Consider the following 14,712-nt stretch of genomic DNA (forward strand, 5'->3'; position numbering starts at 1 on the left):
GTTTGCCCCGGGTGCGCACCTCGCGTGCACCTTCGTCGGGGTGGGCACCTTGGCTGGGTTTGCCCCGGCTGCGCTCCGAAGCGGGGTTATTGGAGCGCCGCCTCTTTTTTTGTCGGAGCGTTTGGTGGGGTTTCTCGCATTGGCTCTTCCGAGGCCCGGTTGCCACCCTGGCGCGCACGAAGTCGGAAGTAGGGTTAATTGCCCGGGTGCGCACCTTTGCCAGGGTGGGCACCTTACCTGGGCTGCGCACCAGGGCGGGCTCAAGATGGCACGCGCGTTCCGTTTTTTTCACTATCTTTCAAAACGGAAATTTTAAAATCTCCTTTTTTTTTTGCCTTTTCTGGAAATTAGTGAAGGCAGCGCATCAAAGGTGCGCACCTCGCTGCCCACCTTGGTGTGCTCTGAGGTGCGCACCCGGGAGCGCTACGAAGTGTGCTCCAAGGTGCGGCGTGCACGTTGTCGGAGCCCGGTTTGCCCCGGGTGCGCACCTCGCCTGCACCTTGGCCGGGGTGGGCACCTTGGCTGGGTTTGCCCAGGGTGCGCTCCGAAGCGGGGTTACTGGAGCGCCCCCTCTTTTTTTGTCAGAGCGTTTGGTGGGGTTTCTCGCATTGGCTCTTCCCAGGCCCGGTTGTTGGGTGCGCTCCCACCCTGGCGCGCGCGAAGTTGGAAGTTGGGTTAATTGCCCGGGCGCGCACCTTCGCCAGGGTGGGCACCTTGGTGCGCACACCTTGGCTGGGCTGCGCACCAGGGCGGGCTCAAGATGGCACCAGCATTCCCTTTTTCTCACTATCTTTCAAAACGGAAATTTTAAAATCTCGTTTTTTTTTTGCCTTTTATGGAAATTAGTGAAGGCATCGCATCAAAGGTGCGCACCTCGCTGCCCACCTTGGTGTGCTCCGAGGTGCCCACCACGGTGCGCAACGCCGGTGCGAACCCGGGAGCGCCCCGATGTGTGCTCCAAGGTGCGGCGTGCACGAAGTCGGACCCCGGTTTGCCCCGGGTGCGCACCTCGCGTGCACCTTGGTGCGCACACCTTGGCTGGGTTGCGCGGCCTGGTGGGCACCATGGTGCGCACCAAGGAGCGCTCCGAAGTGTGCTCCAAGGTGCGGCATGCACGAAGTCGGAGCCCGGTTTGCCCCGGGTACGCACCTCGCGTGCACCTTCGCCGGGGTGGGCACCTCGGCTGGGTTGCGCGCCCTGGTGCGCACCAAGGAGCGCTCCGAAGTGTGCTCCAAGGTGCGGCGTGCACGAAGTCGGAGCCCGGTTTGCCCCGGGTGCGCACCTTCGCCGCGGTGCGCACCATGGCGTGCACGAAGTCGGAGCCCGGTTTGCCCCGGGTGCGCACCTCGCGTGCACCTTCGGCGGGGTTGCGCGCCCTGGTGGGCACCATGGTGCGCACCAAGGAGCGCTCCGAAGTGTGCTCCAAGGTGCGGCGTGCACGAAGTCGGAGCCCGGTTTGCCCCGGGTGCGCACCTCGCGTGCACCTTCGGCGGGGTTGCGCGCCCTGGTGGGCACCATGGTGCGCACCAAGGAGCGCTCCGAAGTGTGCTCCAAGGTGCGGCGTGCACGAAGTCGGAGCCCGGTTTGCCCCGGGTGCGCACCTCGCGTGCACCTTCGCCGCGGTGGGCACCATGGCGTGCACGAAGTCGGAGCCCGGTTTGCCCCGGGTGCGCACCTCGCGTGCACCTTCGCCGGGGTGGGCACCTCGGCTGGGTTGCGCGCCCTGGTGCGCACCAAGGAGCGCTCCGAAGTGTGCTCCAAGGTGCGGCGTGCACGAAGTCGGAGCCCGGTTTGCCCCGGGTGCGCACCTCGCGTGCACCTTCGCCAGGGTGGGCACCTCGGTGCGCACACCTTCTCAATGTTTTCTTGCCTTTTCTGGAAATTGGTGAAGGCAGCGCATCAAAGGTGCGCACCTCGGTGTGCTCCGAGGTGCGAACCCGAGAGCGCTCCGAGGTGCCCACGAAGTCGAAAGTCGGGTTAATTGCATTGTTTTCCCCGGGTGCGCTCCGAGGTGCGCAACATCGGCGCGCACCAAGGAGGGCTCCGAAGTGTGCTCCAAGGTGCGCACGATGGCGTGCACCTCTGGTGCGCACGATTCGGAGCTCGGTTTGACCGGGGTGCGCACACCTTGGCTGGGTTGCGCACCTTTTGTGCGCTCCAAGGTGCGCACGAAGTCGGAGCTCGGTTTGCCCCGGGTGCGCACCTTCGCCAGGGTGCGCACCTTGATGCGCACGCCTTGGCTGGGCTGCGCACCTTGGTGGGCGCCATGGTGCGCACCTTTCGTGCGCTCCAAGGTGCGCACGAAGTCGGAGCTCGGTTTGCCCCGGGTGCGCACCTTGGTGGGCGCCATGGTGCACTCCGAGGTGCCCAAGATTGGTGCGCACCAAGGAGCGCTCCGAAGTGCGCTCCAAGGTGCGCGCGAAGTCGAAAGTTGGGTTAATTGTCCGGTTTGCCTCGGGTGCGCACCTTGCGTGCACCTTCGCCAGGGTGGGCGCCTTGGTGCGCACACCTTGGCTGGGCTGCGCACACCTTGGCACCCGCGTTTCCTTCATTTTAAATTTTTTTTTTTTACAATCTCTCAAGTGGGAAATTCTATAATCTCAACTTTTTTTGCCTTTTCAGGAAACTTTTGAATGGAGCGCATCATTGGTGCGCTCCGAAGTGTGCTCCAAAGCTCTCTCCAGCTGCGTGCACCTGCCCCGGCCGCGCACCCGGCCCCGCCCAGCTTCGCTCACCTGTCCCGGGCGTCTGGTGCGGAACCTTAGAGTAAGAAACATCACCGTGCACCTTGGCCAACGTGCGCGACTCGACCGAGCGCGCACTGGCCGAGGTGCACACCGATTTCACCTGGGTGCGCGCGCAGCACCTCGGGCGCACCGGGGTGCGCGCACAACGCCCGGGTTGCACCGTGGCCTGTGTGCTCGGGGCGCCTCGGGTGCGCGCTCGGTGTCGCCCCCGCGCGCGCGGTAGTGCGGGCAGCGCACCCCGGCCCGGCCCGGCCCCGACGAGAACGCAAACGGGCAAAAGGTTTATTCAAATAGCATTGCGACGCCCGGCGAAAAACTAAAAAAGGGTGCAACACCGGGACTTCCCGGGAGGTCACCCATCCCAGTACTACTCCGGCCCAAGCGCGCTTAACTGCGGAGTTCTGATGGGATCCGGTGCACTAACGCTGGTATGATCGCACCCGTTATGAGCTTGTCGCAGTGTGTACTTAGCAAACCGCGACCCACGTGCGAATCCACCCCGGCCACCCACCCCCGTCGAGGTGCACACCCTCCCTCGCGAAGTGCGCCCCGTTCGCCAAGTGTGAGCCCTGCCCGGGTGCGCGCACCTTGCTAGGGCGTCGGGTGTGCACCCGGCCCGGCCTACGTGCGTGCACCTGGAGGGGGCGTCGTGTGCGTGCAGTGTCCCGTCTGCAACGCGGTGCCCACACACCACCTCGGGCGCAACGACCTGCGCTCACATGTGGGCCGAGTGCACCTTGGTGCATGTTCGGGGCGCCTCGGGTGCACGCTCGATCTTGCCCCGGTGCACCAAGGCGCTCGGTTTGCCCCGGGTGCGCACTTGGTGCAAGGTGGGCACCCAAAATAGGGATCAAGCACCAAAACACAAGTTTCGGGATGCAAAATGGGACCCAAGGACCACAAATGCGTTCCAAGACCCATGATGGGTCCACGAGAACAAAAATGTGTTCCGAGACTTAATAAACAAATATTGGGTTTTAGGAGAAGAAACATGCTCTGATGCCCAAAACGAGAATCGACCCCGAAAAGGCCACAGGCCAAAAGTGGGATGCGAGACAAAAAAAAATGGGACCCGAGGACCAAAATTGGGTTCCCAGGTCGAAGACAGGGCAACCGGACAAGAAACGACCTCTAAGGCTCGAAATGAGTCCCGACGACTAAAACTTGACAAGAAGCACCCATCAGGCACCCAACTCGACACCCATGGGATGCCGACCCACCCGGGCTTCCACCTAGCACACCTTGGCACCCACCCACCCTCGCACCCAACCTCGCACCCAACTTAGCACCTTTGAACCCACATTGGCACTCACCCTGACCCTGGCACCTTGGAACCCACATTGGCACTCACCTTGACCCTGGCACCCACCTTTGCACTCACCTTGGGACCCACCCTGGCTCCCACCTCGGCACCCACCCAGACACCCACCTTGGTTCCTTGGCACCCACCTTGGATCCTTGGCACCCACCCCGACACCCACCTTGGCACGCAACTTGGCTACTTGCCACCCACCTTGGCTCCTTGACGCCCACCCCGACAACCACCCCGTGACCTACCCTGGCTAGGGTTGGTGCACACCCACCCTGGTGCCCACCTTGGCACCCACCCTATGACCCACCTTGGCACGCACCTTAGTACCCACCCCGTTACCCACCCTAGGACCCACCCCGTGACCCACCTTGGCCAGGGTGGGTGCCTTGGTGCGCACAACTTGCCTGGGCTGCACACCAGGGCGGGCTCAAGATGGCACCCGCGTTCCGTTTTTTTCACTATCTTTCAAAACGGAAATTTTAAAATCTCATTTTTTTCTTTTTTTTGCCTTTTCTGGAAATTAGTGAAGGCAGCGCATCAAAGGTGCGCAATGCTGGTGCGAACCCGGGAGCGCTCCGATGTGTGCTCCAAGGTGCGGCGTGCACGAAGTCCGAGCCCGGTTTGCCCCGGGTGCGCACCTCGCGTGCACCTTCGCCGGGGTGAGCACCTTGGCTGGGTTGCGCGCCCTGGTGCGTACCAAGGAGCGCTCTGAAGTGTGCTCCAAGGTGCGGCGTGCACGAAGTCGGAGCCCGGTTTGCCCCGGGTGTGCACCTCGGGTGCGCACCTCGCGTGCACCTTCGCTGCGGTGGGCACCTTGGCTGGGTTGCGCGCCTTGGTGGGCACCATGCAGTGCACGAAGTCGGAGCCCGGTTTGCCCCGGGCGCGCACCTCCGCCAGGGTGGGCACCTTGGTGCGCACAACTTGCCTGGGCTGCGCATCAGGAAGGGCTCAAGATGGCACCCGCGTTCCGTTTTTTTCACTATCTTTCAGAACGGAAATTTTAAAATATCATTTTTTTTTGCCTTTTCTGGAAATTAGTGAAGGCAGCGCATCAAAGGTGCGCAACGCTGGTGCGAACCTGGGAGCGCTCCGATGTGTGCTCCAAGGTGCGGCGTGCACGAAGTCGGAGCCCGGTTTGCCTCGGGTGCGCCCTGGTGGGCACCATGGTGCGCACCAAGGAGCGCTCCGAAGTGTGCTCCAAGGTGCGGCCTGCACGAAGTCGGAGCCCGGTTTGCCCCGGGTGTGCACCTCGGGTGGGCACCTTGGTGCGCATGCCTTGCCTGGGCTGCGCACCAGGGCGGGCTCAAGATGGCACCCGCGTTCCTTTTTTTTCACTATCTTTCAAAACGGAAATTTTAAAATCTCATTTTTTTTTGCCTTTTTCTGGAAATTAGTGAAGGCAGCGCATCAAAGGTGCGCACCTCGCTGCCCACCACGGTGCGCAACGCCGGTGGGCACCCGGGAGTGCTTCGAAGTGTGCTCCAAGGTGCTGCGTGCACGTTGTCGGAGCCCGGTTTGCCCCGGGTGCGCACCTCGCGTGCACCTTCGTCGGGGTGGGCACCTTGGCTTGGTTTGCCCCGGCTGCGCTCCGAAGCGGGGTTATTGGAGCGCCGCCTCTTTTTTTGTCGGAGCGTTTGGTGGGGTTTCTCGCATTGGCTCTTCCGAGGCCCGGTTGCCACCCTGGCGCGCACGAAGTCGGAAGTAGGGTTAATTGCCCGGGTGCGCACCTTTGCCAGGGTGGCACCTTACCTGGGCTGCGCACCAGGGCGGGCTCAAGATGGCACGCGCGTTCCGTTTTTTTCACTATCTTTCAAAACGGAAATTTTAAAATCTCCTTTTTTTTTTGCCTTTTCTGGAAATTAGTGAAGGCAGCGCATCAAAGGTGCGCACCTCGCTGCCCACCTTGGTGTGCTCTGAGGTGCGCACCCGGGAGCGCTACGAAGTGTGCTCCAAGGTGCGGCGTGCACGTTGTCGGAGCCCGGTTTGCCCCGGGTGCGCACCTCGCCTGCACCTTGGCCGGGGTGGGCACCTTGGCTGGGTTTGCCCAGGGTGCGCTCCGAAGCGGGGTTACTGGAGCGCCCCCTCTTTTTTTGTCAGAGAGTTTGGTGGGGTTTCTCGCATTGGCTCTTCCCAGGCCCGGTTGTTGGGTGCGCTCCCACCCTGGCGCGCGCGAAGTTGGAAGTTGGGTTAATTGCCCGGGCGCGCACCTTCGCCAGGGTGGGCACCTTGGTGCGCAAACCTTGGCTGGGCTGCGCACCAGGGCGGGCTCAAGATGGCACCAGCATTCCCTTTTTCTCACTATCTTTCAAAACGGAAATTTTAAAATCTCGTTTTTTTTTTGCCTTTTATGGAAATTAGTGAAGGCATCGCATCAAAGGTGCGCACCTCGCTGCCCACCTTGGTGTGCTCCGAGGTGCCCACCACGGTGCGCAACGCCGGTGCGAACCCGGGAGCGCCCCGATGTGTGCTCCAAGGTGCGGCGTGCACGAAGTCGGACCCCGGTTTGCCCCGGGTGCGCACCTCGCGTGCACCTTGGTGCGCACACCTTGGCTGGGTTGCGCGGCCTGGTGGGCACCATGGTGCGCACCAAGGAGCGCTCCGAAGTGTGCTCCAAGGTGCGGCGTGCACGAAGTCGGAGCCCGGTTTGCCCCGGGTGCGCACCTTCGCCGCGGTGGGCACCATGGCGTGCACGAAGTCGGAGCCCGGTTTGCCCCGGGTGCGCACCTCGCGTGCACCTTCGCCGGGGTGGGCACCTCGGCTGGGTTGCGCGCCCTGGTGCGCACCAAGGAGCGCTCTGAAGTGTGCTCCAAGGTGCGGCGTGCACGAAGTCGGAGCCCGGTTTGCCCCGGGTGTGCACCTCGCGTGCACCTTCGCTGCGGTGGGCACCTTGGCTGGGTTGCGCGCCTTGGTGGGCACCATGCAGTGCACGAAGTCGGAGCCCGGTTTGCCCCGGGCGCGCACCTCCGCCAGGGTGGGCACCTTGGTGCGCACAACTTGCCTGGGCTGCGCACCAGGAAGGGCTCAAGATGGCACCCGCGTTCCGTTTTTTTCACTATCTTTCAGAACGGAAATTTTAAAATATCGTTTTTTTTTGCCTTTTCTGGAAATTAGTGAAGGCAGCGCATCAAAGGTGCGCAACGCTGGTGCGAACCTGGGAGCGCTCCGATGTGTGCTCCAAGGTGCGGCGTGCACGAAGTCGGACCCCGGTTTGCCCCGGGTGCGCACCTCGCGTGCACCTTGGTGCGCACACCTTGGCTGGGTTGCGCGCCCTGGTGGGCACCATGGTGCGCACCAAGGAGCGCTCCGAAGTGTGCTCCAAGGTGCGGCGTGCACGAAGTCGGAGCCCGGTTTGCCCCGGGTGCGCACCTCGCGTGCACCTTCGCCGCGGTGGGCACCATGGCGTGCACGAAGTCGGAGCCCGGTTTGCCCCGGGTGCGCACCTCGCGTGCACCTTCGCCGGGGTGGGCACCTTAGTGTGCAGACCTTGGCTGGGTTGCGCGCCCTGGTGGGCACCATGGTGCGCACCAAGGAGCGCTCCGAAGTGTGCTCCAAGGTGCGGCCTGCACGAAGTCGGAGCCCGGTTTGCCCCGGGTGTGCACCTCGGGTGGGCACCTTGGTGCGCATGCCTTGCCTGGGCTGCGCACCAGGGCGGGCTCAAGATGGCACCCGCGTTCCTTTTTTTTCACTATCTTTCAAAACGGAAATTTTAAAATCTCATTTTTTTTTGCCTTTTTCTTGAAATTAGTGAAGGCAGCGCATCAAAGGTGCGCACCTCGCTGCCCACCACGGTGCGCAACGCCGGTGGGCACCCGGGAGTGCTTCGAAGTGTGCTCCAAGGTGCTGCGTGCACGTTGTCGGAGCCCGGTTTGCCCCGGGTGCGCACCTCGCGTGCACCTTCGTCGGGGTGGGCACCTTGGCTGGGTTTGCCCCGGCTGCGCTCCGAAGCGGGGTTATTGGAGCGCCGCCTCTTTTTTTGTCGGAGCGTTTGGTGGGGTTTCTCGCATTGGCTCTTCCGAGGCCCGGTTGCCACCCTGGCGCGCACGAAGTCGGAAGTAGGGTTAATTGCCCGGGTGCGCACCTTTGCCAGGGTGGGCACCTTACCTGGGCTGCGCACCAGGGCGGGCTCAAGATGGCACGCGCGTTCCGTTTTTTTCACTATCTTTCAAAACGGAAATTTTAAAATCTCCTTTTTTTTTTGCCTTTTCTGGAAATTAGTGAAGGCAGCGCATCAAAGGTGCGCACCTCGCTGCCCACCTTGGTGTGCTCTGAGGTGCGCACCCGGGAGCGCTACGAAGTGTGCTCCAAGGTGCGGCGTGCACGTTGTCGGAGCCCGGTTTGCCCCGGGTGCGCACCTCGCCTGCACCTTGGCCGGGGTGGGCACCTTGGCTGGGTTTGCCCAGGGTGCGCTCCGAAGCGGGGTTACTGGAGCGCCCCCTCTTTTTTTGTCAGAGCGTTTGGTGGGGTTTCTCGCATTGGCTCTTCCCAGGCCCGGTTGTTGGGTGCGCTCCCACCCTGGCGCGCGCGAAGTTGGAAGTTGGGTTAATTGCCCGGGCGCGCACCTTCGCCAGGGTGGGCACCTTGGTGCGCACACCTTGGCTGGGCTGCGCACCAGGGCGGGCTCAAGATGGCACCAGCATTCCCTTTTTCTCACTATCTTTCAAAACGGAAATTTTAAAATCTCGTTTTTTTTTTGCCTTTTATGGAAATTAGTGAAGGCATCGCATCAAAGGTGCGCACCTCGCTGCCCACCTTGGTGTGCTCCGAGGTGCCCACCACGGTGTGCAACGCCGGTGCGAACCCGGGAGCGCCCCGATGTGTGCTCCAAGGTGCGGCGTGCACGAAGTCGGACCCCGGTTTGCCCCGGGTGCGCACCTCGCGTGCACCTTGGTGCGCACACCTTGGCTGGGTTGCGCGGCCTGGTGGGCACCATGGTGCGCACCAAGGAGCGCTCCGAAGTGTGCTCCAAGGTGCGGCGTGCACGAAGTCGGAGCCCGGTTTGCCCCGGGTACGCACCTCGCGTGCACCTTCGCCGGGGTGGGCACCTCGGCTGGGTTGCGCGCCCTGGTGCGCACCAAGGAGCGCTCCGAAGTGTGCTCCAAGGTGCGGCGTGCACGAAGTCGGAGCCCGGTTTGCCCCGGGTGCGCACCTTCGCCGCGGTGCGCACCATGGCGTGCACGAAGTCGGAGCCCGGTTTGCCCCGGGTGCGCACCTCGCGTGCACCTTCGGCGGGGTTGCGCGCCCTGGTGGGCACCATGGTGCGCACCAAGGAGCGCTCCGAAGTGTGCTCCAAGGTGCGGCGTGCACGAAGTCGGAGCCCGGTTTGCCCCGGGTGCGCACCTCGCGTGCACCTTCGGCGGGGTTGCGCGCCCTGGTGGGCACCATGGTGCGCACCAAGGAGCGCTCCGAAGTGTGCTCCAAGGTGCGGCGTGCACGAAGTCGGAGCCCGGTTTGCCCCGGGTGCGCACCTCGCGTGCACCTTCGCCGCGGTGGGCACCATGGCGTGCACGAAGTCGGAGCCCGGTTTGCCCCGGGTGCGCACCTCGCGTGCACCTTCGCCGGGGTGGGCACCTCGGCTGGGTTGCGCGCCCTGGTGCGCACCAAGGAGCGCTCCGAAGTGTGCTCCAAGGTGCGGCGTGCACGAAGTCGGAGCCCGGTTTGCCCCGGGTGCGCACCTCGCGTGCACCTTCGCCAGGGTGGGCACCTCGGTGCGCACACCTTCTCAATGTTTTCTTGCCTTTTCTGGAAATTGGTGAAGGCAGCGCATCAAAGGTGCGCACCTCGGTGTGCTCCGAGGTGCGAACCCGAGAGCGCTCCGAGGTGCCCACGAAGTCGAAAGTCGGGTTAATTGCATTGTTTTCCCCGGGTGCGCTCCGAGGTGCGCAACATCGGCGCGCACCAAGGAGGGCTCCGAAGTGTGCTCCAAGGTGCGCACGATGGCGTGCACCTCTGGTGCGCACGATTCGGAGCTCGGTTTGACCGGGGTGCGCACACCTTGGCTGGGTTGCGCACCTTTTGTGCGCTCCAAGGTGCGCACGAAGTCGGAGCTCGGTTTGCCCCGGGTGCGCACCTTCGCCAGGGTGCGCACCTTGATGCGCACGCCTTGGCTGGGCTGCGCACCTTGGTGGGCGCCATGGTGCGCACCTTTCGTGCGCTCCAAGGTGCGCACGAAGTCGGAGCTCGGTTTGCCCCGGGTGCGCACCTTGGTGGGCGCCATGGTGCACTCCGAGGTGCCCAAGATTGGTGCGCACCAAGGAGCGCTCCGAAGTGCGCTCCAAGGTGCGCGCGAAGTCGAAAGTTGGGTTAATTGTCCGGTTTGCCTCGGGTGCGCACCTTGCGTGCACCTTCGCCAGGGTGGGCGCCTTGGTGCGCACACCTTGGCTGGGCTGCGCACACCTTGGCACCCGCGTTTCCTTCATTTTAAATTTTTTTTTTTTACAATCTCTCAAGTGGGAAATTCTATAATCTCAACTTTTTTTGCCTTTTCAGGAAACTTTTGAATGGAGCGCATCATTGGTGCGCTCCGAAGTGTGCTCCAAAGCTCTCTCCAGCTGCGTGCACCTGCCCCGGCCGCGCACCCGGCCCCGCCCAGCTTCGCTCACCTGTCCCGGGCGTCTGGTGCGGAACCTTAGAGTAAGAAACATCACCGTGCACCTTGGCCAACGTGCGCGACTCGACCGAGCGCGCACTGGCCGAGGTGCACACCGATTTCACCTGGGTGCGCGCGCAGCACCTCGGGCGCACCGGGGTGCGCGCACAACGCCCGGGTTGCACCGTGGCCTGTGTGCTCGGGGCGCCTCGGGTGCGCGCTCGGTGTCGCCCCCGCGCGCGCGGTAGTGCGGGCAGCGCACCCCGGCCCGGCCCGGCCCCGACGAGAACGCAAACGGGCAAAAGGTTTATTCAAATAGCATTGCGACGCCCGGCGAAAAACTAAAAAAGGGTGCAACACCGGGACTTCCCGGGAGGTCACCCATCCCAGTACTACTCCGGCCCAAGCGCGCTTAACTGCGGAGTTCTGATGGGATCCGGTGCACTAACGCTGGTATGATCGCACCCGTTATGAGCTTGTCGCAGTGTGTACTTAGCAAACCGCGACCCACGTGCGAATCCACCCCGGCCACCCACCCCCGTCGAGGTGCACACCCTCCCTCGCGAAGTGCGCCCCGTTCGCCAAGTGTGAGCCCTGCCCGGGTGCGCGCACCTTGCTAGGGCATCGGGTGTGCACCCGGCCCGGCCTACGTGCGTGCACCTGGAGGGGGCGTCGTGTGCGTGCAGTGTCCCGTCTGCAACGCGGTGCCCACACACCACCTCGGGCGCAACGACCTGCGCTCACATGTGGGCCGAGTGCACCTTGGTGCATGTTCGGGGCGCCTCGGGTGCACGCTCGATCTTGCCCCGGTGCACCAAGGCGCTCGGTTTGCCCCGGGTGCGCACTTGGTGCAAGGTGGGCACCCAAAATAGGGATCAAGCACCAAAACACAAGTTTCGGGATGCAAAATGGGACCCAAGGACCACAAATGCGTTCCAAGACCCATGATGGGTCCACGAGAACAAAAATGTGTTCCGAGACTTAATAAACAAATATTGGGTTTTAGGAGAAGAAACATGCTCTGATGCCCAAAACGAGAATCGACCCCGAAAAGGCCACAGGCCAAAAGTGGGATGCGAGACAAAAAAAAATGGGACCCGAGGACCAAAATTGGGTTCCCAGGTCGAAGACAGGGCAACCGGACAAGAAACGACCTCTAAGGCTCGAAATGAGTCCCGACGACTAAAACTTGACAAGAAGCACCCATCAGGCACCCAACTCGACACCCATGGGATGCCGACCCACCCGGGCTTCCACCTAGCACACCTTGGCACCCACCCACCCTCGCACCCAACCTCGCACCCAACTTAGCACCTTTGAACCCACATTGGCACTCACCCTGACCCTGGCACCTTGGAACCCACATTGGCACTCACCTTGACCCTGGCACCCACCTTTGCACTCACCTTGGGACCCACCCTGGCTCCCACCTCGGCACCCACCCAGACACCCACCTTGGTTCCTTGGCACCCACCTTGGATCCTTGGCACCCACCCCGACACCCACCTTGGCACGCAACTTGGCTACTTGCCACCCACCTTGGCTCCTTGACGCCCACCCCGACAACCACCCCGTGACCTACCCTGGCTAGGGTTGGTGCACACCCACCCTGGTGCCCACCTTGGCACCCACCCTATGACCCACCTTGGCACGCACCTTAGTACCCACCCCGTTACCCACCCTAGGACCCACCCCGTGACCCACCTTGGCCAGGGTGGGTGCCTTGGTGCGCACAACTTGCCTGGGCTGCACACCAGGGCGGGCTCAAGATGGCACCCGCGTTCCGTTTTTTTCACTATCTTTCAAAACGGAAATTTTAAAATCTCATTTTTTTCTTTTTTTTGCCTTTTCTGGAAATTAGTGAAGGCAGCGCATCAAAGGTGCGCAATGCTGGTGCGAACCCGGGAGCGCTCCGATGTGTGCTCCAAGGTGCGGCGTGCACGAAGTCCGAGCCCGGTTTGCCCCGGGTGCGCACCTCGCGTGCACCTTCGCCGGGGTGAGCACCTTGGCTGGGTTGCGCGCCCTGGTGCGTACCAAGGAGCGCTCTGAAGTGTGCTCCAAGGTGCGGCGTGCACGAAGTCGGAGCCCGGTTTGCCCCGGGTGTGCACCTCGGGTGCGCACCTCGCGTGCACCTTCGCTGCGGTGGGCACCTTGGCTGGGTTGCGCGCCTTGGTGGGCACCATGCAGTGCACGAAGTCGGAGCCCGGTTTGCCCCGGGCGCGCACCTCCGCCAGGGTGGGCACCTTGGTGCGCACAACTTGCCTGGGCTGCGCATCAGGAAGGGCTCAAGATGGCACCCGCGTTCCGTTTTTTTCACTATCTTTCAGAACGGAAATTTTAAAATATCATTTTTTTTTGCCTTTTCTGGAAATTAGTGAAGGCAGCGCATCAAAGGTGCGCAACGCTGGTGCGAACCTGGGAGCGCTCCGATGTGTGCTCCAAGGTGCGGCGTGCACGAAGTCGGAGCCCGGTTTGCCTCGGGTGCGCCCTGGTGGGCACCATGGTGCGCACCAAGGAGCGCTCCGAAGTGTGCTCCAAGGTGCGGCCTGCACGAAGTCGGAGCCCGGTTTGCCCCGGGTGTGCACCTCGGGTGGGCACCTTGGTGCGCATGCCTTGCCTGGGCTGCGCACCAGGGCGGGCTCAAGATGGCACCCGCGTTCCTTTTTTTTCACTATCTTTCAAAACGGAAATTTTAAAATCTCATTTTTTTTTGCCTTTTTCTGGAAATTAGTGAAGGCAGCGCATCAAAGGTGCGCACCTCGCTGCCCACCACGGTGCGCAACGCCGGTGGGCACCCGGGAGTGCTTCGAAGTGTGCTCCAAGGTGCTGCGTGCACGTTGTCGGAGCCCGGTTTGCCCCGGGTGCGCACCTCGCGTGCACCTTCGTCGGGGTGGGCACCTTGGCTTGGTTTGCCCCGGCTGCGCTCCGAAGCGGGGTTATTGGAGCGCCGCCTCTTTTTTTGTCGGAGCGTTTGGTGGGGTTTCTCGCATTGGCTCTTCCGAGGCCCGGTTGCCACCCTGGCGCGCACGAAGTCGGAAGTAGGGTTAATTGCCCGGGTGCGCACCTTTGCCAGGGTGGCACCTTACCTGGGCTGCGCACCAGGGCGGGCTCAAGATGGCACGCGCGTTCCGTTTTTTTCACTATCTTTCAAAACGGAAATTTTAAAATCTCCTTTTTTTTTTGCCTTTTCTGGAAATTAGTGAAGGCAGCGCATCAAAGGTGCGCACCTCGCTGCCCACCTTGGTGTGCTCTGAGGTGCGCACCCGGGAGCGCTACGAAGTGTGCTCCAAGGTGCGGCGTGCACGTTGTCGGAGCCCGGTTTGCCCCGGGTGCGCACCTCGCCTGCACCTTGGCCGGGGTGGGCACCTTGGCTGGGTTTGCCCAGGGTGCGCTCCGAAGCGGGGTTACTGGAGCGCCCCCTCTTTTTTTGTCAGAGAGTTTGGTGGGGTTTCTCGCATTGGCTCTTCCCAGGCCCGGTTGTTGGGTGCGCTCCCACCCTGGCGCGCGCGAAGTTGGAAGTTGGGTTAATTGCCCGGGCGCGCACCTTCGCCAGGGTGGGCACCTTGGTGCGCAAACCTTGGCTGGGCTGCGCACCAGGGCGGGCTCAAGATGGCACCAGCATTCCCTTTTTCTCACTATCTTTCAAAACGGAAATTTTAAAATCTCGTTTTTTTTTTGCCTTTTATGGAAATTAGTGAAGGCATCGCATCAAAGGTGCGCACCTCGCTGCCCACCTTGGTGTGCTCCGAGGTGCCCACCACGGTGCGCAACGCCGGTGCGAACCCGGGAGCGCCCCGATGTGTGCTCCAAGGTGCGGCGTGCACGAAGTCGGAGCCCGGTTTGCCCCGGGTGCGCACCTCGCGTGCACCTTCGCCGCGGTGGGCACCATGGCGTGCACGAAGTCGGAGCCCGGTTTGCCCCGGGTGCGCACCTCGCGTGCACCTTCGCCGGGGTGGGCACCTTAGTGTGCAGACCTTGGCTGGGTTGCGCGCCCTGGTGGGCACCATGGTGCGCACCAAGGAGCGCTCCGAAGTGTGCTCCAAGGTGCGGCCTGCACGAAGTCGGAG

General features: G+C 62.7%; 2 non-coding genes across 2 annotated transcripts; both read right to left on the bottom strand.

The window, feature by feature from the left end:
• Positions 1–3,070: 3,070 nt before the first annotated feature.
• LOC131860840 (5S ribosomal RNA) lies at positions 3,071–3,189 on the bottom strand. The gene has a single exon (XR_009359933.1). It is a non-coding gene; the product is annotated as a 5S ribosomal RNA (ribosomal RNA).
• Positions 3,190–10,993: 7,804 nt separating this feature from the next.
• LOC131860841 (5S ribosomal RNA) lies at positions 10,994–11,112 on the bottom strand. Its single transcript, XR_009359934.1, has one exon. It is a non-coding gene; the product is annotated as a 5S ribosomal RNA (ribosomal RNA).
• Between the last annotated feature and the right edge of the window lie 3,600 nt (positions 11,113–14,712).

This window comes from Cryptomeria japonica, unplaced genomic scaffold, assembly GCF_030272615.1.
Source record: "Cryptomeria japonica unplaced genomic scaffold, Sugi_1.0 HiC_scaffold_15, whole genome shotgun sequence".
NCBI classification, from domain to species: Eukaryota; Viridiplantae; Streptophyta; class Pinopsida; order Cupressales; family Cupressaceae; genus Cryptomeria; species Cryptomeria japonica.